Source organism: Carcharodon carcharias, chromosome 6, assembly GCF_017639515.1.
Source record: "Carcharodon carcharias isolate sCarCar2 chromosome 6, sCarCar2.pri, whole genome shotgun sequence".
Classification (NCBI taxonomy): Eukaryota; Metazoa; Chordata; class Chondrichthyes; order Lamniformes; family Lamnidae; genus Carcharodon; species Carcharodon carcharias.
The window spans coordinates 168,053,096-168,080,619 of record NC_054472.1 but is presented as its reverse complement, the minus strand read 5'-3'; the positions used below and the strand labels follow the sequence as shown (position 1 = coordinate 168,080,619).

General features: G+C 40.1%; 1 protein-coding gene across 1 annotated transcript in view; it reads right to left on the bottom strand.

Annotated features, from left to right (window-relative positions):
* The window catches only part of ptk2aa (protein tyrosine kinase 2aa), a 551,780-nt gene extending 525,483 nt beyond the window's left edge, over window positions 1–26,297 (bottom strand). Inside the window, exon 1 of the mRNA XM_041189015.1 lies at window positions 26,039–26,297. The gene's annotated coding sequence lies outside the window, so the exon portion shown is untranslated. The remainder of the gene's footprint in view (window positions 1–26,038) is intronic.
* Window positions 26,298–27,524: the final 1,227 nt, after the last annotated feature.

Sequence of the window (27,524 nt, the reverse complement as noted above, 5' to 3'; positions counted from 1 at the left end):
AATGTTTGAAAACTGAGGGAAGGAAAAAGAGTGAAAAAAAAGTGAAATTAAACAATATATGTTAGCTAAAATAAACCACTTCTACCTTAATAGGTTTGCATGAAAAACAGGCCAAAGTAGTGCAGCATTTAGCCAACATACCAAAAGGCCACAGTTTTGACTGCCAGTCTCTATGAAGTTAACTAATCTCAATAGAGGGCAGCAGCTTAAATGGTCTCAGCGCCTCTGTGCATGGGAAGTAGGGGAGTGAGCAAAATAAAGCAGGGTGCATTATCCTGTTTTCTAGTGATCCTTACTAGAAAGTGCTCTTGTATAACTCAGTTGTAATGTCCTCTATGATGAAGTTATACAGCAAAACTTGAATGAGCTACATAAGGCAATATTCTGGCAAGTAACCAAAAGCTTAAATCAAGAGTTGGCTGCCAGCATTCAATTTGTGAATTTGCACAAGTTTCCACTACTGCAGAGTTACTAAAGGCCTGCCGCCACCCGTAAGAACCTTATTTCAGCAAGAGTCATCAGCTCCAAGGAAGAAAAAAAAGAAAAATTGGGACAGGAGAGAGCTAATTCACTGGCATATTTTTAAAGAAAACTCTTCATACTGGATATTGTATATTTTGTTAAGTTCTTTTTACATGGTGTGATTGAACAGGATAGGATATTCAGTATTCTACAGACAAGGTCGAAAGTTCCATCACGTCTTCCTGTAAATATTTTACTTTGTTATACTTGTAACCAATAAACCACAGCTGTGTATTTCTCCCTTTGCAAGTCTTCTGCTAGCATGAACACTTTCCTCTTACCAACTGCTGCTGAAGTCTCAAATGCAACTTGTATCAAACTTTTCTTAATACAAAAGCAAAGTACTGCAGATGCTGGAAATTAGAATTAAAAATAGAAAATGTTGGAAATACTCAGCAGGTCAGGCAGCTGCTGTGGAGAGTAACAGAGTTAACATGTATCCACAGCTGCTGCCTGACCTGAGTATTTCCAGCATTGTTTTAATTTCAATATTTTTCTTTCTTTGAAGACATGAGCAGTCTTTTTTTTTAAGACTGGTCATTATTTAGATTGACTGAAAACTGTTTCATTAGTTTAGTTACAAGCAAGAGTTGCTTTTCACAGTAAACATTGTCAATCAGATATTTAACATGTAACTAACAAAGTAATGCAGGTAAATTGCACCCAAGTCCATCAGTTACTCCAACACATGATATTTCCATTGCACTTCGAATTGAACCCACCACCGGTGACAGACATAATTGGAGACTCAAAATGCTCCTTCAGATACAATAAAATTTTTGAATAGAATCTATATTTATGCTGTCCTTCCCAGGTCAAGCTGTACAAAAATTTGTACACATTCACAATTTTGCTTCAATTCCTTGAGACAACATCAATTGGGTATTACAAATAATACCATGTGGTTATGCAGGTCAGCAAACCAATTCCCCAGCATCTTAGTCATTGTTCATTTTACCATTATAGCCAACTGATCATGCTTTGCTTTCGAAGGAAACATTTGCCATTCAGTTACAACACAAAAACAATATGTGGGGGAAAAGTAGCCTTACTGCATAATTTAACTAAATATTACTTAAGTGATCACAGGGTTTGTTTACAGAAGTAAGGAAATGAAGGCTGAACTCCACCCATTCCTGGCACATATACAGATACACTTCAAAAAAAGCCTCACTTCAATATACAGTTTGATACATGCTCTCATTATAGCAAGAAAATGATGACTACTTCCATCTATGTAATTCTACGTAACACACTTTGATGGTTAAACCACAAAATTGTATCACTCTCAGTCTTACATGAAGTGCCAGAAACTGTTTCAAGCTACTTTGTTAATCAGCAAAGGCGTACACACGACTATGTACATAAAAAGTTTCAGTCAAAGGTCAGTGCCAGGAATAGTGGTATCAGATTAGGCATTGATAAATCTTTTCCTGGGGTGTGAACAACACAGCCTATTACCTATCCCTAGCTGCCCTGAGTTATTGAGTCAAACATGCATTCGCTTCCCCAAAAAGCATTCAGAAACCAGATTTTTTTTTAAGGCTGATCCCATGGTCATTTTCTGAACCTAACCCACACACAACCAGCTTTACTGAATTCAGTTTCATAAAATGCCACTGTGAAATTTGAATTCATAACCAGTAGGTTGGTACTCTAGTACTGCAAACACCAAGCTATCATACCCATATTTCTAGCCTTCTAAAAGATTGTCTAGAAGATTGCCTTCTTTCTGTTGTCTCTGGCTACAAATCAGCAACAGGAAGCTGGATTGAAGTCATGCATTGGGAGGGAGAATTGCTGATTAATCATCACAGGGCTGGAGGAGCAAATGTGCTTGGGTGTTTCCCTTGATTTAAAAATCAGATACAATCCACCAAGATTTTAAAAAATACAGACATCTTAAAAACAGTAAATTTAATCAGGAAGAGGGGCATTAATTAAATATCAAAAAGCTAGAACAGCAAAGCAGAACAACTTACACTAAGTGTGTAGAATATACTGGTCGTGAAAGAGAAATTATGTGGACCAATGAATGCCAACATGAAGGTACAAATCTTTGTACATGTAAATTTCTTAATATTGGTCTTCACCTTTAAGGAGAGCTAAGACTTTTTTTAGTGGAGGGGGAATGGGTGGGAGTCATCTTATGCTCTGGCATGCACAGTAGTTTGATGTGCATTTTATTCTAAGCACATTCAAAACCGACAACACACTTCTGACTTAAACAGAGAATACAAAATCTAATCATTCCTAGAACCAAAAGTACTTGGCACACACTAATTCTGTGTAACATTCCTGGCCCAAGCATAACAATTAATTATATCATCTCTAAGGAAAACATTAATGCTGCAATTATGTTGATTCATCAGTATAAATATCCAGGATCCAACAAGTAAAGCCCAGCTTTTCAAGTGTTAGATTTAACAGATATTTACAGGACAAGAAAGTTATCTTGCTCAGTCAGTCATTCATTCACCAGATGTGGGCATCACTGGCAATGCCAGCATTTACTGCCCATCCCTAATTACCCTTATATACGGACATACAAATTAGGTGGAGTAGGCCACTTGGCCCCTTCAGCCTGCTCCGCCATTAAATTCGATCATGGCTAATCTCATTGTAACCTCCCGCCTAACCCCGATAATCTTTCACCCCCTTGTTAATCAAGAACCTGTCTACCTCTGCCTTAAAAATATTCAAAGACTCTGTTTCCCTGTCTTTTGAGGAGGGGAGTTCCAAAGACTCACAACACTCAGAAAAAATATTTCTCCTCATCTTTGTCTCAAATGAGCAACCCCTTATTTTTAAACAATGAGTCCTAGTTTTTGATTCTCCAGCAAGAGGAAATATCATATCCACATCCACTCCATCAAGACACCTCAGGATCTTAAAGGTTTCAAACAAGTTGCCTCTTCCTCTTCGAAACTCCAGTCGATACAAGCCTAAACTGTCCAACCTTCCCTTATAAGAACATACGAACTAGGAAAAGGAGTAGGCAATTCAGCCCCTCAAGCCTGTTCCACCATTCATTGCGATCATGGCTGATCTCATTTCGGCCTCAACTCCAATTTCCTGCCCTCTTCCCATAACCTTTCAACCCATTACTAATTAAAAATTTGTCTATCTCCTCAAGTTTATTCAACATCCCAGCATTCACTGCACTCTGAGGTAGTGAACTCCACAGATTCACGACCCTTTGAGAAAAGTAATTCCTCCTCATCTCTGATTTTAAATCTACCACCCCGTCGCCTAAAACTATGGCCTCTCGTTCTAGAATGCCCCAGGAGTGGGAACATCCGCTCTACGTCTACTTTGTCTATCCCCTTTAGCATCTTATATACCTCAATTAGATCTCCTCTCATCCTTCTAAACTCTAGCGAGTATAGGCCTAAACTGCTCAATCTCTCCTCATAAGACAAGCCCCGCATCTCTGGAATCAATCTAGTGAACCTCCTGTGAACTGCCTCCAGTGCAACTACATCCTTCCTCAAGTAAGGGGACCAAAACTGTGCACAGTACTCCAGGTGCAGTCTCACCAATGCCTTGTACAGTTGCCACAACACTTCCCTATTTTTAAACTCTATTCCTTTAGCAATAAATGCCAAAATTCCATTTGCCTTCCTTATTACCTGCTGTACCTGCATACCAGCTTTCAGCGATTTATGCACAAGGACACCCAGATCCCTCTGCACTGAAACATTCTGAAGTTTCTCTCCATTTAAATAATAAGTCGCCTTTTTATTCTTCCAACCAAAATGGATAACCTCACACTGATAACCGAACCCTGTGGCACCCCACTAGTTACAGCTTGCCATCCAGAAAAAGACCCATTTATCCCGACTCCCTGCTTTCTGTTGGTTAGCCAATCCTCTATCCAAGCTAATATATTACCCCTAACTCCATGCGATCTTATCTTTTGTATGAATCTGTTGTGCGGCACCTTATCAAAGGCCTTCTGGAAGTCCAGATAGACTACATCTACAGGATCCCCGTTATCCACTTGGCTTGTCACATCTTCAAAGAACTCTAGCAAATTAGGCAAACACAATTTACTCTTCATAAAACCATGCTGACTCTGATGGATTGCATTTTGCCTTTTCAAATGCCCCATTACTACATCCTTAATAATGGATTCCAACAATTTCCCAACGACAGACGTTAAACTAACTGACCTATAATTTCCTACTTTCTGCCTCCACCCCCTTTTTGAATTTTGGAATATTATAGCCCATTCCTGGTATTAGTCTAGTAAACTGTCTCTGAACCGCTTCTAACGCATTTACATCCTTCCTTAAATAAGGAGACCAATACTGTACACAGTATTCCAGATGTGCTCTCACCAATGCCCATAACTGAAGCATAGCCTCCTTAGTTATATATTCAATTCCCCTCACAATAAATGATAACGTTCTATTAGTTTTCCTAATTACTTGCTGTACCTGAATGCCAGCCTTTTGAGATCATGCACGAGGACACCCATGCCCCTCAATCTCAAAGCTCTGCAATTTCTCACCATTCAAATATTATGCTTCTTTAGATCATGCATGAGGACACCCATGCCCTCAATCTCAAAGCTCTGCAATCTCTCACGATTCAGATATTATGCTTCTTTTTTATTCTTCCTTCCAAAATGGACAGTTTTACATTTTCCCACATAATACTCCATTTCCCAGATCTTTGCCCACTCACCTGGCCTATCTTTGTCTCTCTGTAGCCTCTTTATATCCTCTTCACAACTTACTTTCCTACCTATCTTTGTACCATCACCAAACTTAGCGACCAAGCCTTCGGTCCCTTCATCCAGGTCATTTATTTAAATCGTAAAAAGTTGATGCCTCAACACTGACTCGCGTGGCATATCACTTGTTATATCCCGCCAACCAGAAAATGACCTATTTATGCCTCCTCTCTGTTTCATGTTAGCTAGCCAATCTTCTATCCATGCCAATATGTTGCCCCCTGCACCATGAGCTTTCCTTTTCTACCATAACCTTTGATGTGGCACCTTAAAGGTGAGAGGAACCCGTTATTGAAAAATTTGAAGGACATTCAATTTTGGACATTCTGCCTTCTGGGTTTTTTTTTTGAAGTTTGCAATATTAATTTGGGGCTGTGACTACATAATTCTTCAAGAAACCACGGGTCAGAGATGTCCAGTGGAGAACGCCTGGAGAGAGAAGAGATACTTTGCGTATCTATGTTAACTGCTGTTGCCAGGCTAAAGACTCTTGCTCAAAAACAAAAATACCTGGAAAAACTCAGCAGGTCTGACAGCATCTACAGAGGATACAGTTGACATTTCGAGTCCGTATGGCCCTTCATCAGAACTAAAAAATATAGAAATGTAATGAAATATACAGGGGAAGTGCTAGAGGACTGGAGAAATGCAAATGTAGTTCCATTGTTTAAAAAGGGATCAAAGGAAATGCCAAAAAATTATAGGCCAGTTAGTCTTCATCGGGGGTGAGCAAATTAGTAGAATCAATCCTTAGAGATAGGATTAACTGTCATGTGGAAAGGCATGGACTAGTCAGGGATGGTCAGTATGGATTTGTTAAAAGAAGGTCTTGCCTCATGAATTTGATTGAATTCTTTGAGGAATTGACAAGAAGGGTTGATGAAGGTAGTGCAGTGGATGTTGTGTACATGGATTTTAGCAAGGCATTTGACAAGGTCCCACATGGCAGATTGGTCAGGAAAGTAAAAGCCCATGGCATTCAGGGTAATGTGGCAAACTGGATAAAAGGTTGGCTTTGGAACAGGAAACAAAGGGTAATGGTCGATGGATGCCCTTTCGAATGGAAAGCTGTCTCAAGTGGTGTTCCACAGGTCTCGGTGTTGGGACCCTTACTGTTTGTGTTATATATTAACGATTTGGACGTGAACGTGGGGGGCACGATTGGGAAATTTGCAGATGACACGAAGATTGGCCAAGTAGCGGATAGTGTAAAGGATAGCCATAATCTCCAAAACGATATAGATGGGTTGGTGGAGTGGGCGGTAAAGTGGCAGATGGATTTTAACGTAGAGAAATGTGAGGTCATACATTTAGTTACAGTTACAGGGATTACAAAATAAATGGGAATATACTAAGAGGGGTAAACGAATTGAGAGATCTTGGTGTACAAGTACACTGGTCCCTGAAGGCAGCAGTTCAAGTAGACAAGGTTGTAAAGAAGGCAAATGGAATGCTCTCCTTCATTGGCAGAGGTATAGAATATAAAAGTAGGATATAATGTTGGAATTGTATAAAACATTGGTGAGGCCATAACTGGAGTATTGTGTGCAGTTCTGGTCATCACTTAACAGAAAGGACATCATAGCTCGAGAGAGAGAGAGAGAGTGCAGAGGAGGTTTACAAGAATGTTGTCAGGGTTAGAAAAGTGTAGCTACGAGGAGAGATTGGATAGGTTGGGGTTATTTTCCTTAGAACAAAGAGAGGTGATTGAGGTGTACAAAATTATGAGAGGAATAGATAGAGTGGACAGGATAAAATTGTTTCCCTTGATGGAGAATTCCAGAACCAGGGGACATAGATTCAAGTTAAGTGGCAGAAGGTGAAGGGGGTCATGAAGAAGAACTTTTTTACGCAGAGGGTAGTGGGTGTCTGGAATTCACTGCCCAAGTTTGTGGTAGAGGCAGAAACTTTAAACTCTTCTAAAAAGTACCTGGATCTGCACCTTAAGTGTTATAAGCTGCAGGGCTATGGGATTAGAAAGGGCACCTGGGTGTCCTCGGGCTGGGCCAAATGGCCTCCTTCTGTGCTGTAACTTTTCTATGGTTCTAAGCTGGTAGAAGGGGATGGGACAGGTAGAGCTCAACAGGGGGCTAGTGATAGGTGGAGGCCAAGAAGAGACTGCCAAAGATGTCATAGACAAAAGGACAAAGGGGTGTTGACGGTGGTGATAATATCTAAAGGATGTGCAATTGGGGACATTAAGGCTAACAAGCAGGACAAGCTAGTGGCAGATGGCCCTGGTGGGGTGGGAGGGGGAAGGGATCGAAATGGGCCAAAAGGTGGAGATGAAACAATACATCGAAATAAATTTTAAAATAGATGGGAAAAGAAAAATATATTTGTTAAAAAAAGAATTATAAATTATTGGAAAAAGGGGGATCGGAAAGGAGGTGGGGATGGAGGAGAGAGTTAATAATCTGAAATTGTTGAACTCAATATTAAGTCCGGAAGACTGCAAAGTGCCTAGTCGAAAGATGAGGAGCTGTTCCTCCAGTTTGCGTTGAGCTTCACTGGAACACTGCAGCAGGCCCAAGGTCGGACATGTGGGCATGAGAGCAGGGTGGTGTGTTGAAATGGCAAGCACCAGGGAGGTCTGGATCATGCTTGCGCACAGACCGAAGGCTAAAGACTCTTGCTGATTTGTCTAAGAGAAGTAGTCTTTGAACATCTTAGTCTTTAAAACTCTCAGGCAGAGTGAAGGGTGTGTCTTCAAAGCAAGCTGCAAGGAAAACACTCTGTCTCCCACCTTTGTGTTAAACGTTCCTCAGAAACGTCTCATCAGAAGTAGTCACAACACAAAGTTGTGATAAGAAAGTGTCACCAAGGACAGTTTCATGAACAAATCCATCTAAGAGAACTTCCAGATCTATTGTGACCGGAATTCTGTTTGATCAACAGCATCAAGATCTCTTCAAATTTTATCCTTTTAAAAGAAACATTCCTATCTTCCAACCTCTGCAGGGGACTGTGTTTGTTTTGTATATTTGTGTGAATGTATGTCTCTGTAATGGCTATCAGATCATATTTATTTATTTTTATTTGCACACTCAGTTCAACTGTTTTATTACAAATGCTATATGCATTCAGATAGAGCTTTGAGTTTTGTCCTATTATTTTTCTAACCTCTAGCCTTACGTGATGTACTCCTAGCTTTGTACTCTATATATTCCTGCCACAGTCTATCATTTCCCATAATACCTTTCTCTCTTGCCTTGTCTCTACTATTTGATTTTCCACATCTTCCCAATTTGATCCCTTGCCCCCAGTGTTTAGTTTAAAACTCTCTCTACTTCCCAAGTTATGCAGCTTGCTAGAACGCTAGTACTAGCACAGTTCAAGTGTAGACCGTCCCAACAGTACAGATCCCATTTGCCCCAACACTGATGCCGGTGCCCCATGAACTGGAACCCATTTCTCTCACACTAGTCTTTGATCCACACATTCATTTCCCTAATCTTAATTCCCCTATACCAATTTGCACGTGGCTCAGGTAATAATCCAGAGATTATTGCCTTTGAAGTTCTGCTTCTTAATTTGGTGCCTAGCTTGTCATACTGACTATGCAGCACCCATTTCCTAGTTCTACCCATGTCATTGGTACCTACATGGACCACGATGACTGGATCCTCCCCCTTACACTGCAAGTTCCTCTCCAACCCTGAGCAGGTGAACTGAACCCTGGCACCGGGCAGGCAACACAGCCTTTTAGTGTTTTTAACCAGCAGCAAGAGCCTTTAGCCTAACAACAGCAGTTTTTTTGCTGCAGACAAGTGTCAAACCCCCTCACTATACTGTCCCCTCTACCACTACATTCCTTTTGCTCCTCCCAGTTGAATGGCCTCCTGTACCATGGTCCGTCAGCTCATCCATCCTGATCTCATACAAACAAGCTGAAAGGACCTTAAACCGATTAGACAAAAGCAAAGGCTGAAGCTTCTGCCCTCTGGGTCCCCTTACCTGCCTCACTCGCAGTCACACTTTCCTGTCCCTGACCACTAACCAAATCAGAAGGCCCTGTCCTAAAAGGTGGACTGCCTACTGATACAAAGCATCCAGTTAACTTCCACACATCCCCCGCCCCAGGCACGTCACAGTATCTGCAGCTCAATAACTCTGAGCGGAAGCTCCTTAAGCCGCAAACATTTACTGCAGACGCGTTTGCCCTGCGTCCAGGAGCTCCCACATTCTGCTGACATGACATCACCTGTCCTGCCATCCTTAATGTGTCCTTATTAACTGCTTAAATTATTTTATTCAATTAATTATTTGTATTTTTCAATATATTTTATTAACTTACCAGCAGTTTATATATTATTTTAAACCTTAGTGTTTGAACAGACCATAACCAGTTACCACGTACTCATCAAAGAGCTATCTTCGACCTGTGTAGTCAAGCAAGAACCAATTCCTAAAGGGTGAAAAAGTCAGAAAAGGCAAAAACAAAGGAACACCTACTTCCTCTTCTCACCTAACTCCTTTAATCACCAAGCTCCAGCACTCTGTTCAAAGTCGCACTGAAATGTCTGTTCAAATATCCTTCTCAAACTATTGAGTAAACTGACCCCAGTTACAGAAAAACTGGTTTGAGCTGCTTTCCTTAATTAGCTAATCTCAGCTGCTCTTCCAATAGAGCCCTGAAACCCTGCTTAATGCTGGGAAATTTCAAATTTAGACAGTAAGTATTAGTAACAAATCCCTTGAGTGAGAAGGTTGTGAGTTCAAGTGCCACTCAAGGCTGACACTACAGTACAGTACAGGTTTTTCAGATGAGGTGTTAAACCGAGGCCCTGTCCAGCCTCGCAGGTGGATGTATTAAAGATTCCACTGTACTCAAGATGAGCAGGGATGTTATCCCATGTCCTGATTAATAGTTATCTCTCAATCATCATAAAAAACAGACTATCTGATCATTATCACAGTGCTGAGCTTCTTGTGTGCAAATTGGCTGTTGCATTTCCTACGTTACAACAGTGACTAGGCTTCAGAAGTACTGCCGTGGTTGTAAAGCACTTTGGCCAGGACTTTCTGACCCCGTCATGACAGGAGCCGCCATGGTACGTTCGACAGCCCAGTCAAAAGTTTGTTGACTTTTGATGGGACCAGACGATCCCAGTGGCGGGCAGGGCTAGAAAATTCCGCCCTTCGAGACATCTAGCGGTCATGAAAAAAGCAATGTACAAGTCCCCTGGCTGCAATCCATATCATGAAGATGCTCCCACAGTGCTATCCAGTAAAGGATACCAGGAATTTGACCCTGCTATAATGAAGGGACAACAACATACTTCCAAGTCAGCATGGTGCGTGACTTGCAGGGGAACCTGAAGGGGGTGCCATTTCCTTCTAGGTGACAGAGGTCAGAGGTTTGAGAGCTGCCAGAAAGGTCTTGGCAAATTACTGTAGCGCATCTTGCAGAAGGTACACACTGCAACCACATTATGGAGGGAGTGAACTTTTAAGGTGGTGAATAAGTTGATCAAGTAGGTTGCTTTGTCCTGCATAATGTCAAGCTTCTTGAATAATATTGGAACTGCACTCATCCAGGCAAGTGGGGAGAATTTCATTACATTCCTGCTATGTACCTTGTAGATGGTGTAAAGACTTTGCAGAATTCCCAGCTTTTGACCTGCTTTTGTGGCCAAATTTATATGACTGGTCCAACCAAGTTTCTGGTCAATGGTGAGACCCAGGGTAGAGCTTTTGAATGTTATGGGGAGATGATTTAATTCTCTTTCATTAGAGTTGGTCACTGCCTCACACTTGGCTGACACAAATGTTACCTGACACATCAGCCCAAGCCTGATTGGGTGTCCAGGTCTTGTTGCATTGGGCATAGACTGCTTCAGTATCTGAGGAATTGTCAGTTGAATCATGAACTAATATCCTCACTTCTGATATTATGATGAAGGAAAGAGCATTGGTAGAGCAGCAGATGATGATTGGGCCTAAGACACTCGAGGAATTCCTGCAACAGTGTCCTGGGACTGAGGTGATTGCCCGCTTCCCTGTCGCCTCCACCCCCACCAACTGCTACTATCTTCCTTTGTACTAGATATGACTCCAGCCAGTGAGAGTTTCCTTCCCTGATCCCCATCAACTTTGGTTTTATACAGCTCCTTGGTGCCACACTTAGTCAAATGCTTCCTTGATGTCCAAGGCAGTCACTCTCACCTCACTTGTGTAATTCTGCATTTTTGCCCATGTTTGAAACAAAGCTGGAGCCAGGTGCTCCTGGCAGAACCCAAACTGGCCACCGGTTAGTCAGTTATTGATGAGTGAGTGGCAATTGGGAGCACCATCAACAACATCTTCCATTACTTCACTGCTGATTGTGAGTAAACTGAAGAGGCAGTAATTAGCCAAATTGTTTTGTTTCTTGTGGACAGCAGATACATTTCCACTTCATCATCTAGATCTGTGTTATAGCTGCATTGGAAAAACTTGGGTAGAGGCGCAGCTAGTTCTGTCTCTTGGATCCATACGAAGTGGAATTTTTAAAGCACTCTTTGCAGATTGGGCTCAGCACAGAGATTTACTCAAGGGAGGTCATGCAACCACTAATTACACTTTAATAAAACCAAAGCACTGAAAAGTCTAATGTTAACTATATGGCTAACACCAAATGTGACAAAAATGCCATTTTGTCTGTATTGGATTTTGATTTGAAATTCATTGCAAGGAGTAATATACAAAGGGTTCAATACTTTTTCTGCAAAGCCCAGAAAATAGGCTTCATACTACGATACAAGTTCAACTTAATTGCACAAGTCTGTCCGCAAGCATGACCCAGACCTCCCTGTCGCTTACCATTTCAACACTCCACCCTGCTCTCATGCCCACATGTCCATCCTTGGCCTGCTGCATTGTTCCAGTGAAGCTCAACGCAAACTGGAGGAACAGCACCTCATCTTCCGACTAGGCACTTTAGAGCCTTCCGGACTGAATATTGAGTTCAACAATTTTAGATCATGAACTCTCTCCTCCATCCCCACCCCCTTTCCGATCCCCCCATTTTTTTCCAATAATTTATATAGATTTTTCTTTTCCCACCTATTTCCATTACTTTTAAATGTATTTCTATCCATTGTTTTATCTCTACATTTTAGCCTATTTCAATTCCTTCCCTTCACCCCACCCCACTAGGGCTATCTGTACCTTGCGTGTCCTGCTTTCTACTCTTAATTAGCACATTCTTTAGATAATATCACCACCTTCAACACCTCTTTGTCCTTCTGTCTATGACATCTTTTGGCTCTCTCCACCCATCACTGGCCCTCTATCCAGCTCTACCTGTTCCTCCCTCCCACCCACCCCCAAAAACCAGCTTATATTTCACCTCTTTTCTATTATTACTTAGTTCTGTTGAAGAGTCATACGGACTCGAAACTTTAACTGTGTTCCTCTCTGCAGATGCTGCCAGACCTGCTGAGCTTATCCAGGTATTTTTATTTTTGTTTTGGATTTCCAACATCTGCAGTTTTTTGCTTTTATCTTAATTGCACAAGTGGTGGTTTCTGTTCAACAAGGGTGTTTTCATTGCTCATGCAGGCTGAGCGCAGAGAAATTAATTTACCTTATATATTTTATAGTGAGCTGAGAGAGAGAATCCAAAATGCAAATGGGGAAACAATTATCCTTGCCAGTGTCCATAATTATTTATCTATTTAATAAGGGATTGCAGTCCTTTAGAGTCTTCTGTTCAGACATGCAGAGGTAATCCCAAACCACCTTGGCACAATTCAAAGAATTAGACTCAGCCTGCATAGTGAGTTTGAATATTTGGAACATTTGAGAAGGGGCAATATCACTGATTGGCAGTGGTTTTCTGACACAACAAGTGGACAGGAGTCTCTAATCATAGGATTATATTGGGCTTTGTGTGCTTAGCTTTTATCTTTTCCTGAAATAGAATGCTGTGTTTCAAGTTTGTGCCAGTTCAGCAGGGATGTTAAGTCAGACTGAATCTGCAGGAAATTTCATAACTTTTGTTTCAAATTCTTATGCATAGAGAGAAACTGTATGTCCTCTTTTAGGTATCGAGGAAAGTGAAGCTGTGACATTAATATACAGTAAACTGTTCACTTAATTATTTTTTCTTTAAAATAAAACCATCATCTAGTTTAGTCCACCTTCAAAATAGAACAAAATGGCAACAAATTCCTGTAGCCAATATACAGAGTTCTTTCATACAAACCCTGAAACTCACTATCATTTCAACAGAAATTGGTCAGGTTCAGACGCACTCCAAGTCAAAGGGGGAGGAAGTTTGTCTATGGCAGTGATCTGCAACACTGAACCAAACATTCAACATGAAAATCCACGAAAGGAATATCAGTTTTAACTCCCAACAATTCTCCTCATGCAAGTAAAAATCCAGCTTTCTAACATGCTAATTAAAAAGAAACGAGTCCAGGTTGTTACCTTCAATCTATGCAGCTCCAGTGCGTGCATGCCGGTTGAAATATCCTATACAGAAATTTCTTCTACAAAATTGAGTTGAACATGGCATTGCCTAGTGGCACACTGCAGTCATCTACAATCATGCATTACCATTGCAAAACATTAAGCTGCAATGTCTGTCAAAATGGCTATTAACTAGCAAGTATACAATAAACACTGCTGATTTGACATTATACAATTCAAATGGTGCTCGAGTATTTATTTAAGACCTTTATTTCAGCAAAACAGAATAATGTGGATTTAAGCTTCATTTTAAATGCAGACAGAGCCTGAACAAAACTGTAGAAAACAAACAAATAAAAATTAAGATCACAACACCAAACAAATAAAATCTCTGCATTTTCAACAGAATGGCTCTCTATAAATTTAGTTTCATAGGTCAGAGAGAATCCTCCCACAAGACAATAAAATACAGAATCCTAAAAATCCTCAAACAGCCTTGTCAACACCCAGGTTATAGGAACAGTTGACCTGTATCCATTTTGAAATAATGTGATTCTCTGGATGCTTTTCAAAAGCATGTTTTCTTTTGATTGCATGAAGTTAAATTCATTACTGTGAGAATGTCATTCTGAACTTTATGAAGCTCTGGTTAGGCCCTAACTAGAGGCACTGCATCCAGTTCTGGTCGCCACACTTTAGGAAAGAAGTGAAAATTCTTGAGAGGGCCTAGAGGAAATTTACCAGAATGGTTCCCAAGGATAGGGGATTTTAGTTACAAGGTTAGGTTGGAAAGGCTGGGGTTGTTCTCCTTGGAACAAAGAGACTGAGGGGAGATTTGATAGAGGTGCACAGGATTATGACAGGCTTAGGTAAGATAGACAAAGAAAAGCTTTCCCCATTAACTGATGGTGTAAGGAATAGCTGACACAGATTTAAGATTTTGGGCAAGGGGTGCAGGGGGAATGTGAGGAAGAACTTTCTTAGGTAGCAAGTAACAATGATCTGACACACTCTGCCCACGTGGGTGATGAAAGTGGAAACAATCAATTATTTCAAAAGGAAATTGCATGGGCATTTGAAGCAAATAAACTTACAGGGCTGCAGAGATCGAACGGGGCAGTGGGGCTGACTGGAATGCTTCAGGAAGCGGCATTGCCTCCTTCTGAGCCGTAAATTTTTCAATGACTCTTAAGATGGTACTATGCAACCCGAAATATCAATTTGCGCTAACTAAAAACTCCATTACCTATCTCAGAGTCAAAAAAGACTAACAAATAGGAACAAAAATAAAACAAATACATTTATGTCAAAATTACTGCACTTTTACCTTCACTGACTATCACAATCTAATTAATATGTAGTGTTCACCTATTAGCACTATCATGCCCAAATATTGATTGAGAAAAGATTGGATGTTTCATGTCCCTTTTCAATTAGTACACTGGAATGCAGGATTCTTATTTGAAATAAACTAGTTTTAATGAATTCACTGAGATTATTGAATCATACAACATGACAAGAAGTTCCACATTCAACTGTTGCATTTCTGAATTAATTAATTTCGACTGAAGAATTAGAACTGGCCTCATGGATGCTAACTCGGATACTGTGATACAAAAGCAAAATACTGCGGATTTTGGAAATCAGAAATAAAAAACAAAAAACGCTGAAAAAGCTCAACAGGTCAGGTATCATCTTTGAAAAGATAGAGTTAACGTTTCAGATTGATGACCTTTCATCAGGACTGAAGATAGAAAGAAATGAGAGACTTATTGAGCCAGTGGAAGGGGGGTAGTTTCTTAATTACTTTTTCAACTCTTTGGCTGTTGTGTCATGAAACCTTCTGCTATTTCATCTCCCCTGGCTGCTACCCTATCACAGACCTTTCCTCCGTTCTTCCTTCTCCCTCCCCTCTTCTACTGGCTTAAAAACCCTTACATTTATATCTTTCTTCAGTGCTGACGAAAAGTCACCGACCTAAAACATTAACCCTATTGCTCTCCATGGATGCTGCCTGACCTGCTGATTTTTTTCCAAGCAGTTTTTGATTTTATTAGGGATACTGTGAAGCTGATAGCAACTTTTGCCATCCACATTACGCATTTAAACAAGGAAAGCTAAAAGATGCTGTCCATAATATCCTACTCCTCCAAAAGGTACACTGTTGAAGTCCCCACAAACAGCATTCTTCTTGAAATCACAGCACTGATGAACACTTGCCTTGTTATGCTATAATGTCATTGTTAAACATCCCAAAAAAGTTACACCCTGGAATACTCAGAAATCCTGAGCTCAGCTGGAGCAGCTGGAGAAACTTCCTACACGTGGTCACCCACGTCATGTAAAAAGTGTCCTGAAGTTCCCACATAGCACAGGAATCGCAAGCAACAGGTCTCAGATGCCCATCCATGATGAAAAAAAAAAACATTTCCAGTTAGTATCCTGTTTAAACTATTTGTTTTAATGAATACTTATAGACCTAGTGTGCTTATACACATATTAATTCACTTACTTTTATACTAACCCCAACTGAAAATTTAAATTTCTCAATTCCGAATTTGAACAAACACCTGAGCTTGAAGAGAAAAATACTAACTAGTCAATCATTTACCATCTTCTGTGGAATGTTACACTTCGACTGTCTTTAGAACGCTGTCAGCAGGCTTTGAATCCACAGGTTGTCTCGCACTGCTCCATCTCAGGCTCACTCTTTTATTCTCCTGCTGCTCTCAGAGGATAAGCATTGACCACAACACTGGAAGAACATCCCTGCTCTGCCTCAACTATTGCCACTGGATCTTTAACATCCGCCTGAAGGGACAAACTGGCATTGTTCCAACATCTCACTCCATGAGACAGCATTTCCCTCATCTTTAATTACATGCTAACGCATCCAGAGTGGGGCTTTAATCCATGACTTTCTGATTTGGGGTGTTAAGTGCTACAACTGAGCTCAGGGTGACAATAAGATTGTAATTTAAATATATTAAATAATTTCTAATATTGCTATGAAAATGCAATTGAAAGATATCCTACTAAGGTCTTTATTTAAATATATTTTAAAGGTTTATCATCAACTTTTTCATTTTTAATTTGTCAATTTTTCAACAATACTTTTGTTTTAACTGATTACTTAAAGTCAAGAAAACTGGCTCAGAGGTTAATTTTACAAAATAGTTTATTTTTCCCCTTCCCTTTATAAAATATCCACGACATGCATGGTTCCCTTCTACAAGCAGGAAACCAGCCAAGTCTTTGAGAAAGATGAGGCTTTCAAGCTTCTCTTCTGTAGGTCGAACAGCTGGTCTCCGTTTGCTCTTCCTCCACAATAATATAACTTTGATTATAAAGTATACTGTGAATTGCCATATCAGGTATTTTACTGGCATACTGGAATTTTAATCCACTGTATTTTACACACTGTCGAGCATAGACAATTATAATTGGAAGATTATTAAAGCAGCCTGAATTCATTGTAATTTTCACTTGTATGTTAACTTAATCCCATGATTAAGCAGATGAACATCTCCAAGCTACTGTATTTTTCCTGACAAACACAGCAATTTATACTGAATTCCTGAAAATAGCAGCTTTGAAATAGTAATAAGGATATTTGCACTTCATCTGCATTAATACCTCACTTATTCTTGAATATAATATGACCATAATACATTTCTTTACAAATGGGTTCATGCATGTCTGCCTGAGATTTTTTTCCCAGATTGTTAAAAATCAAGTAATCAAATAAATGAACCATCTTTAGTTTTCCAATTTGCTTTCCAGGCCAACCATTTACAGAAGTAACTGGAAAACTTAAATTTTAGACTTGTGTATCTCCATATCTGCACAAAAATGTCTCCTTGCACCAAATAATCTATAGTAGCTGATACAAAGAGTTCAAAAAGGGAACCAAAATCAGCTCAAAAATCACAAAATGAATTTCAGAACATCCTTATAGATACTTAATCGCTACAAAATGTCAAAGACTATCCTTAAAGTTTTCCGCAAGCAAAAAACTAATTATAGCCTAAAGTTTACTGAACAGTAATTAGAACTCAGGACATAAACAGGAAATATCATTCTTTTGAAGCAATGCCTAACTGAACAGAAACACTGGTATTCTCTTCAGGGGCACATATGTACTACAATTGCACCGAAATCAAATTTGATCTTGGAATACAGGCATGAAAGCAAAAAAGCAATTTTGTATGGAACGTGAAAGGGCTACAAAAACTATCCAACTTTCTATATCACACCTTTCATTTCAAGTTAATACATTTTTTGAAAAATGGCTTCAAAACCGGAATCAAAACTGAACATTGGCAGAACTCTATCAATTTAATACAATGTAAAGTTGAAACTCTATATTAGTTTTTTTAACCAAACGTTAAGATCAAAGGTAAGAGAAACCTATCCCCATTAATCCAAATATTTTCACTGTAATCCAGGAGGGACAGTAGCACAGTAGTAATGTTACTTGACAAGTGATCCAGACATAAAAATGAAAAATGCTGCAAAACTCAGCAAGTCTGGCAGCATCTGTGGAGAAAGAAACGGAGTTAACGTTTCGAGTCCAAAATGACTCCATATTTTGTTTCCAATCTCCAGCATCCGTAGTATTTTACTTCTATTTTAATAATCCAGACACCTGGACTAAGGTACCAGGGACAGAAGTTCAAACACCACCATGGCAGCTGGGGAATTCGATTAATTAATAAATCTGGAATAAAAAGCTAGTCTCAGTAATGGTAATCATGAAACTGCCAGATTGTCATAAAAACCAATCTGGAAGGAAATCTTACCATCTGGCCTACATGTGATTCCATATCCATAACAACGTGGCTGACTGTTATAAAAGCCAGACTTATCTTAGAAGTAGAGAGCGGGACTCGGGAATGCCAAGTCCTGACAGAACTTGGAGTTTCTGCGCATGCGCAGACTGGGAGCAAGCTGCACACGTGCAGTTCAGCATTCTGAATTATTTGGGCCAAGGATGGGCCCAGCAAGCCTGGGCAGAAAGGGAAAACCATACGAAAACACAGGTAATGCAACCGGGAACAGAGCACCATTGCAAGGAAGTGTTCCAAGCAAGAGAAAGGGAGGGGTCCCAAAAGAGGAATCCCAGACAGGAGACAGATACAGATCCCAGTTAAGGGGAAAAAAAGGAGTGGAGAAAGAGGCTCCAATCAGAGAAAGGACTGCTGTTAGCAGACTTTAAGTGATGGAGGCTCAGGAGAAGCCCTAGGAATCAAAGGATGCAGAAGATTGGTGACTCCGTGCTGCTGGTCACTGGGGCAAAGGTACCCCTTTGGAGCAATAGTGTTCTGCTCAGCGCAACCGAAGAGCTAAAGTTGTGCTTGAGTTAGTGCTCAAGTGCATACTCAGCCATCCAAGGGAATAGAATCTTTGGAGGCAAGACTGAAACCTGTGAGATGGGCTGTCACTGACGCTGTCCAAGTTGAAGCGACGTCTGAGAGAAATCCAAAGTTAGATCTTCGAAGGTGAAGACTGGAAAGTCTCATGAGAGGACAGAATTTCAACGAGATTGGCTAGCTTACAGTGTTTACTGACATATAAGTTGGCTGTTGAGAAATCTGTCAAATCTGTTTTGGTTGCATCTGCCATTTATTGTGCATTGTGGTGTGTCTGACCTCAGTTCATCTGTTAATTCACATGTACCTCATATTTACTCTGAATGTTAGAGTATAAGATAAATATTGTAAATTGTTTTTTCTTTCTGGCCTTGTATATTAAAGTTTATTCTTGCTTATTCAAAACCTGTGAAATCTTACGGCTTTATTCTCCTAGTAGGTATGTTGATTCTCAAACTTTTGTCTACTTTAAACAAAATATTATTGGTCCCTAATCGGATCTTACCAATACCTTGGCAGTCTGGTCTAGGATCATAACACTGGCTCTTAATTGTTCCAGTAAGCCATTCGGTTGTATCTAACTGCTCCACAAAAGTCTAAAAAGAATAAAACTGAACAGACAACAATTGAGCTAGGCGTCGTAAACAACAATTTAACACACTGCCCAGTAGATCCTGCAAAGTCCCCCCTTACTAACATCTGGGACTTATACCAAAAGGGGAGAGCTATCCCACAAGCAAAAGCCTGACACGGTCATACTCACTGAATCATATCTTACAGCAAATGTTCCAGACTCCTCCACCACCTCCCTGTGCATATCCTTGTTACAATCCCAGATGATGTTACTACTGGACAAAAACAGAAAATGCTGGAAAAAGCCAGCAGGTCTGGCAGCATCTGTGGAGAGAGAAACAGAGTTCACGTTTCTACTCTGATTGACTCTTCTTTAAACTTAAGAATCATGCAGACTCAATACGTGAACCCCGTTTCTCTCTCCATAGATGCTGCCAGACCAGCTGAGTTTTTCCAGCATTTTCTGTTCTTATTTCAGAATTCCAGCATCTGCAGTATTTTGCTTTTGTATCGGTGTTTATTTCACTGACACTTCTCTTCCAGGAATGCACACCTTGGAGAAATTCTTCTCTTCTCCCAAATTAGGTTTCTAATTGTCTCTTGATTTCAAGATGAAAGGTCACAGACCATTAACGTTTAACTCTGTTTCTCTCCCCAGGGAAGTTGCCAGGCCTGCTGAGCACTTCCAGCAAATTCTTATACCAAAGGTGACTTTGTGGGCATAGTAGTAGCAACTAGAGATGTGCTGGCTGCATTGAGACAAGTAACAAAGGAATCAACAGCAATAAAACAAATATGACCATGAAGAAGGATGGCACAGTAACCCACATCAAAAGCCAGAGAAAAGTCAAGAACATGAGAAAGGATAACACAGTTACATAGAATGTTGTTAGCAACTGAACACAGTCCAAGGATTTTGGGTGAGACAGAACTCAAATTGAAAGGATGCAAATATGGAATGATGGGTGTATGCTACACCTTCCATTATCCTAAAGTTAAAAAGATCATAGCAAGAAACAGTAGCAATGACTGAAGTCATAATAGTTTAGCACATCCCATTTGTCTGCTCTCTAAGACAGCTTGTGATTATATGCATTTCACAAGGATTTTTTTTAAAACTGCATTCTTTAAAAAGTAATTTTCATTGTAAATGAACTCAAGAAGCACCATGGAGTATAATCTGTTTATGTTCTGTTCCAGAGGCTGGGCTTGACAAAAATACTCCCAATTTTCTTGTTCTGATTAGTATTTCTCTCCCTCTTTAAACTTGACCCTCAAATTTTCAGTAACTGAACATCAATTATTTCCTATGTCATTGACATTTTTTCCGAACAAAAGCATTAGTAATGCACCATACTGACGTGATCAGACACCTTTCCTTCATCGGTCCTCGGTAAATATTCTGGAATTCCCCTCCAAACACAAGCGTAAAAGCACCTGCACCATAAAGATTCAAGAATGCTGCCCACCAGTACCTTCTAAAGCAACTGAGAATGGGCAATAAGGGGAGCCCCGTCAGAATCATCCCATTCGAAGGACAAATACAAAAAAAGGCAAAGAAATAGAACAGCCAGGTCCAAGCAGAAATGTCAACATGTTGCCTACATGCATTTTATAATTTGATCTGCAGATACTTGACAGAATTATCGAAGTACAATTTTTCCCTGAAAGACTAACTGTACCAAATTCAATTAAGGTATAAATTTTGTTAATGATTATTAGCATAGATCACTGCGTGTAAGTTGACCTGGCAAGAAGACCACCTCATTTTTCCAGCCCCAAAAATCATGCCTTTTGCATACACAGTATGTAGTTCAGCCACAAGATACTTTACTCACATTTGTGGTCATCCCCAATTTTTCACCACACAAGTGCACGTTATGACTGGGTGCAAATGAGCAAGCAGACGAAAAAGGCTGTGTTACAAAGATGCAGGGAAACTTAAGACACACCCAGACAGAGCAGACTGCAGGTGGTGAACAACACAGAAAATCACTCCTCCAAAAAAATGAAGTATGAAACTGGTTTCAAGCTAAATGTTATAACATTTGCTAACTTGTCAAAAAAAACTGTGCTGCCGCAAGGGAATTTGATGTTAGTGAAAAACTGGTTTAAGATTGGAAGAAATAATCCAGACTTAAGATGCCCAAGATCAAATATGCAATGAGAACAGGGACCAACCACTGGCCTGATCAAGAAGCATGTATCCGAATGTGTCCACAAAAATTGCAAAATGCAATGTGCATAAATGCACTTAGGTGAGCCAAATCAAACCATGAGTCCAAAGATTTCAGAACAGCAAGTTGCTGAAGCTGTTGGAACGAAAACGTGCAGTGTTATGGCTGATGACCAAAATTGCTCAGAAACAACCAAAAGACCTTGATGCCAAAATGACCAGTTTCCAACGATTCATTATCAGACGGAGGCAAAAACACAAGTAACCATTACACCACATAAGCAACATGGATGAAACATCAACGAATTTTGACGTGTCCAGAAACTGAACAGTCGAGTAGAAAAACAGTTCTACTGAAAACCACAGGACATGAGACACCACCTTCAAGTTCCCCTCCAAGCCACACACCATCCTGACTTACTTTCTTTTTATTCATTCATGGGATGTGGACATCACTGACTAGGCCAGCATTTATTGCCCATCCCCTTGAGAATGTGAGCTTTCTTCAACTACTGTAGCCCATATGGTGTAGGTACACCCACAGTGCTGTCAGGGAATGAGTTCCAGGATTTTGACCCGGTGATAGTGAAATACTTGGCACTATATCACCGTTCCTTCACTGTCGCTGGGTCAAAATTCTGGAACTCCCTTCCTAACAGCACTGTGGGTGTGCATACATCACATGGACTGTAGCGGTTCAAGGAGGCAGTTAGGGGGGGGAGAAATGGTGGCATAGTGGTAATGTCAATGGACTGGTAATTCAGAGGCCCGGGCTAATGCTCTTGGGATATGGGTGCAAATCCCACCGTGGCAGCTGGTGGAATTTAAATTAAATTAATTTTTAAAAATTCTGGAATTGAAAGCTTGTCTCAGAAATGGTGCCATGAAGATCATCAATTGTTGTAAAAACCCATCTGGTTCACTAATGTCCTTTAGGGAAGGAAATCTGCCATCCTTACGTAGTCTGGCCTACATGTGACTTCAGATCCAAAACAATGTGGTTGAGTCTTACTGCTCTCTGAAACCACCTAGCAAACCACTCAGTTCAAGGGCAGTTAAGTTTGGACAATAAACTTTGGTCTAGCCAGCAATGTCCACATGCCATGAATGAATAAAATAATTTTTTTAAATGATGCAATTCAGAGTAGTACTACCCTGCATGGTTGACAGAAAGAAATTAAAGCCGATGGTAATTTTCAAACCTAAAACCATGCCAAAAATCAGGTTCCCTGCAAGAGTTTTTGTGTATGTCCATTCAGTGATTGGATGGAGAAGTGAAGTTGTGGATCGATAACATGTCCTTTAGTCATCCCGGTGGCCTACACAAGGAAAGCAGCTTGTTCATATGGGACACATTCAGATCCCAAATAGCTGATGAGAGGAAAAAGCGCCTGCAAAGAAATAACAGCCAAATTACAGTTATACCAGTGGATCTGACATCCATAGTTCAACCGTTGAATGTGTGCCATGACAAGCCAGCCAAGGATTGTCTCCACACCGAATGGAATAGGTAGATGGCTGATGGAGAAAAAAAAATTCAAAGCGTAGAAATATGAGTGCTGCCCACTTGATGTTTCATGTGGTTTTGTCATCAAATCATGGGATGCTATTTGTGCACAAAGTGTCATCAGATTAATGAAAGAAAAATGCAGAATATCCAATTTGATGGATAGAGATGAAGATGGTTTGCCGTGGAGGGGTGATTATGAAACCAAAAGTGCCATATTTGATCCAGAGTGGGATCCTTACGATGATGCCATAGCCAAAGCGATTCAACAAACTTGATTAACTCTTTACATCAGATGCTGAAGACAATTAATTTGATGGTTTTTAAAACACTTTGATTGTGGTTAAAGGTATCTTTGTAAAACTGATTAATTAAATAAGCCGTGCCACATTAATTTAATATGAATTACTGGTGTTATTTTTTCACATTTCAAATTTGCGATCACCAACAACGGCGGCACATGTTATATGAGCATATAAGTTGACCCCTTGTTTTGGAAGGATTTTTGGATGCTTCAAAGGTGGATATATGCCACAATCTACACTAAGCTCTCTGGCCTTCTATGAGGACCATCTGTAATCGAATTGTGTAAAAAAGGAATGGTGCACAATATTCAAGTTTAGTTTCAAAAATTATGTTAATTATATATGTTTTAATTTCTTGGGTTACTGTCTCATGAATTTCAGCTAGTCATGCTGCAAAGAACAGATGCCTCGTACATTGAGCTAATATACAGATCTCTTATCATCACTAATCTGAGAAGCTATTTGCTGAAACCCTTTTAATTTTTTATTTGGCAAGTAGATATGTATTTTGTACTTCAATTAGTGTGTTATCTAAATTATTGTATTATTTCAGTTCCCTGAATGTCTTCTTGGAGTTCAGAATTTGATCCAATTTAGTCAAATGAAAGTTTTTTTTCATGACATGTAAAATGTGGAAGGAAAATATGCGAACAGGTCTTCATTATAGTCACTCCTTCATAAGGAACATGATGCATCAAGCTCTGTTGGGAACACACTACTACTGGATTCCAAAGTTGTGGATTTGCTTCAGCCCTTGACAGTAATTAAATCAGACAGATATTCAATACAATTTTTCCTGTTAGAATTAGTCACTCATCAATATCTATCGCCTTCAGATACCACTGAGTTTTACACCATTTTAATTTCCAAGATATAGCCAAGTGCTCATTTCTAATCTGTCACTACATATAAAATTTGCATTCATAAACATCTGAATGAGAGAATGGTACATTTATATAATGAAATTACCAATTCTTTGGTTTAAAAAAATTGGTATTTTAAAGCTATAAAGACTTTTCTACATGTTTATATAGATCTCAAAAATAAAAAAAACATTGGTTTTCCTTTTCAAAGTAAAAATGCATTAAAGGCACTTCTCAAAGCCCCACATATCACTGCAATATTCAGATAAATTTTACTGGTAAAATATTGCATGTTTTCAATCCTAATGACAAGAGAAAGACAAGAAAACTAAAGCCTTCTTCGTTAACTGTTTGTACACCAAGACCATCTGTGGGGCCATCTTAGCTAAAAGGAATCTTGGACACATACAACACATTTCACATAAAAATCAAAACGGCTACGTGAACATTCGTTCAGAATAAATTAAAAATTTCAGGAACACACAACAATAAATCCTGTTCAATTCAAACTAACAAATGCCTCGAATGAATATATTACGGTTTAGTAAATATAACGCATTAATGAGACTATTCACACTTTGGATTTCTCAATCTATGATATAGAACACACATATTTCGTGATATCATTCTGCAGTATACCACCGCTTGGTTGAAGGTTAAAATGCAGTGCAGATTGCAAATTGAATCAACAGACATTCATACCAAGCAAGGCGAAAAAATTGTTGAAAATTCAAACGAAAACATTGAATCAGGTGTACGTGTGCCACTGCAGCGGGTGGATTTGGATGGGGGCGGGGGAAGGAAGTGTGTTCACATATTCCGAAAAGCAACTAAAATGAAACTCAACCCAGGACACTACCTAAAAATACAGATTTTGCACAAGGCGCATGGAAAACAGCGAAACCCCTCGCCTGTGAAGAAATAAAACCTCAGGAGAAAACAGGTAGGTGGGGGGGGTGGTGGGGGGGAGAACAGCCGCAATTCTCCACTGCAAACCCTGTTAACTGAAATATGTACACAACAAAACGAGGCAAGCAGCAGATTTATTACACACCCATTTCAACTGATTGCAGCCCTCGTAAAATGCAGTAAAAGTGCAACAACGATGTTAACTCACACAGAGATGCATAAACTCAGGCCCAAATACAACAAAACCACAACACTTCAAAGGAACACCTCTGATGGATTTTTTTTTTGCCCACGTCCAGAATGAACTTTGTGCCAAGGAGGGAGAAATACACAACAAAAAAATTACCCCAAAAAAAAACCATTATACTTACATCTGTTGCATTTTTGAATTGCAAGAATAAAAAAAAATGTAAAAAGAAAGTCCTTCCCGCTCCCCACCCCACTCTTTCCTTTCTAGAGGGCTGGACAGAGAGAGAAGAACAAGGACTGCGGGGCGACAGCCGGCGCCACTCTCCATCCTCGCCTGAGAAACTTCGCCACTCGGAACAGGATCGACCGTCAGTTATCAAACACCCTCCTCGCTCCTACCAACCTTAAAGTCTGAGTGGAAAGGAGAGACTATCCCCGTACGTTTTTTTTTAAAAAAATTTATAAAAAATAATACACTTACTTTCTGCCGAGTTATGAGGGGGGGAAAAAATCCGTTGCTCCTGTAAACGATTCGTTCTCTCCCTTCACACACACACACACACACACACACAAACACACCGACAAACAAACAAAGCCAATAAATTCAGCCCGCCTCTTTTTATTGTTTTAAATTTTAAAACTGCCAGATAAAAAAAAGAGGAAAAATAATCTGGTCAAGAAAGGTTCAGATTGCGGCCGCAATTCGTGATTAGCGGCTGCGTCTGACAGACAGACACTGCGAAGAAACGGTGGACCTCCCACCACCAGCAGCAGCAGCAGCAGCAGCACCATCCCCCCCTCCTCCCGTCCCTATAGCTCCCGCCTCTGCCCCCACCCCCTCCGCCAGACCCAACAAACTGCCGGCCGCATTGGCCGCCGGGAGACATTCTTAGCATCCCCAAGATGGCGGCGGGGAGAAGGGAGAAGGAGGAATCGTGGGATTCACACACACACACTGAGAGAAACGGAGTCCCAACGAGCACCGTGGTATCACAAAGTTTGCTCAGTGTTTTCGGCGATCAAATGTCACCCTCTCCGGACGTGTAACTAAAATTAAAAAATCTCTTTGGGTAGTATGTACTTGTTTACTTCAGATTTCCCACTATTCGCCAAGAAAGGAGCCCCTTATTTGTTTTCTTTTAAATCTTATTTAAACATTATTAATCTTTACATTCTTATGTGTTAAATAGCGAAGACCTCTACACCCCTCCCACTCATCAACTTCTGTTTTTTTTTGCTCTGGTGGTTGTAACTGTAAACAAATTAGTTTTATTTTTTAAAATATTGTCATTCGTTGTAATGGGGTCCCCAGGCTATTATTTTCATAGACTGTTCCCCAGATGATGGCATGGATTTAGAGCCCCGTTACATTGGCCCTTGTTTCTTGAGAAACTTTTGTGTGGGAGAGGCCACACAACATGGGGTCCACATTGTGAGAAATTTGAACCCTGATGAACAAATGTATTTCCTTTTACTTACTGTGGACCTCCATAGAAATATGTTACTAGTATTTAATCTGACAACTGTACACATTTTTCTTTGTACACCTAGCAATTTTGGATCTAAAAATATCTTGCATACAGCACATCCTTCCTATCCACAAATCTTACTTCCTCTGTCACAATTTTGAGTCATGCTTTTGTGTTAACATTTAACATTGGGATTTTCTATGTAAACATTTATAATGCAAAACCTGAGAGGAACAGGTCAACAAGTCATCACCAAGAGGAGAGGCAGAGGGATTTTATAATCTGAGATATTGGCAGTTTAAAGGCCCAGTAAGGCTTAAAGAGATGCATGTACAAGAGATCAAACCCAGAGAAACAAAGGGTGGAATTTTACACCGGTGGGATTTTACAGCTTTGCCAAAGTTAATTGACTTTTGAACTGCCCGCTGCAGTTCCACCCAAAATTTTGAGGAGTGCTAGGTCGTAGGGCTAGAAGAGGTTATTTAGATATGGAGGGGT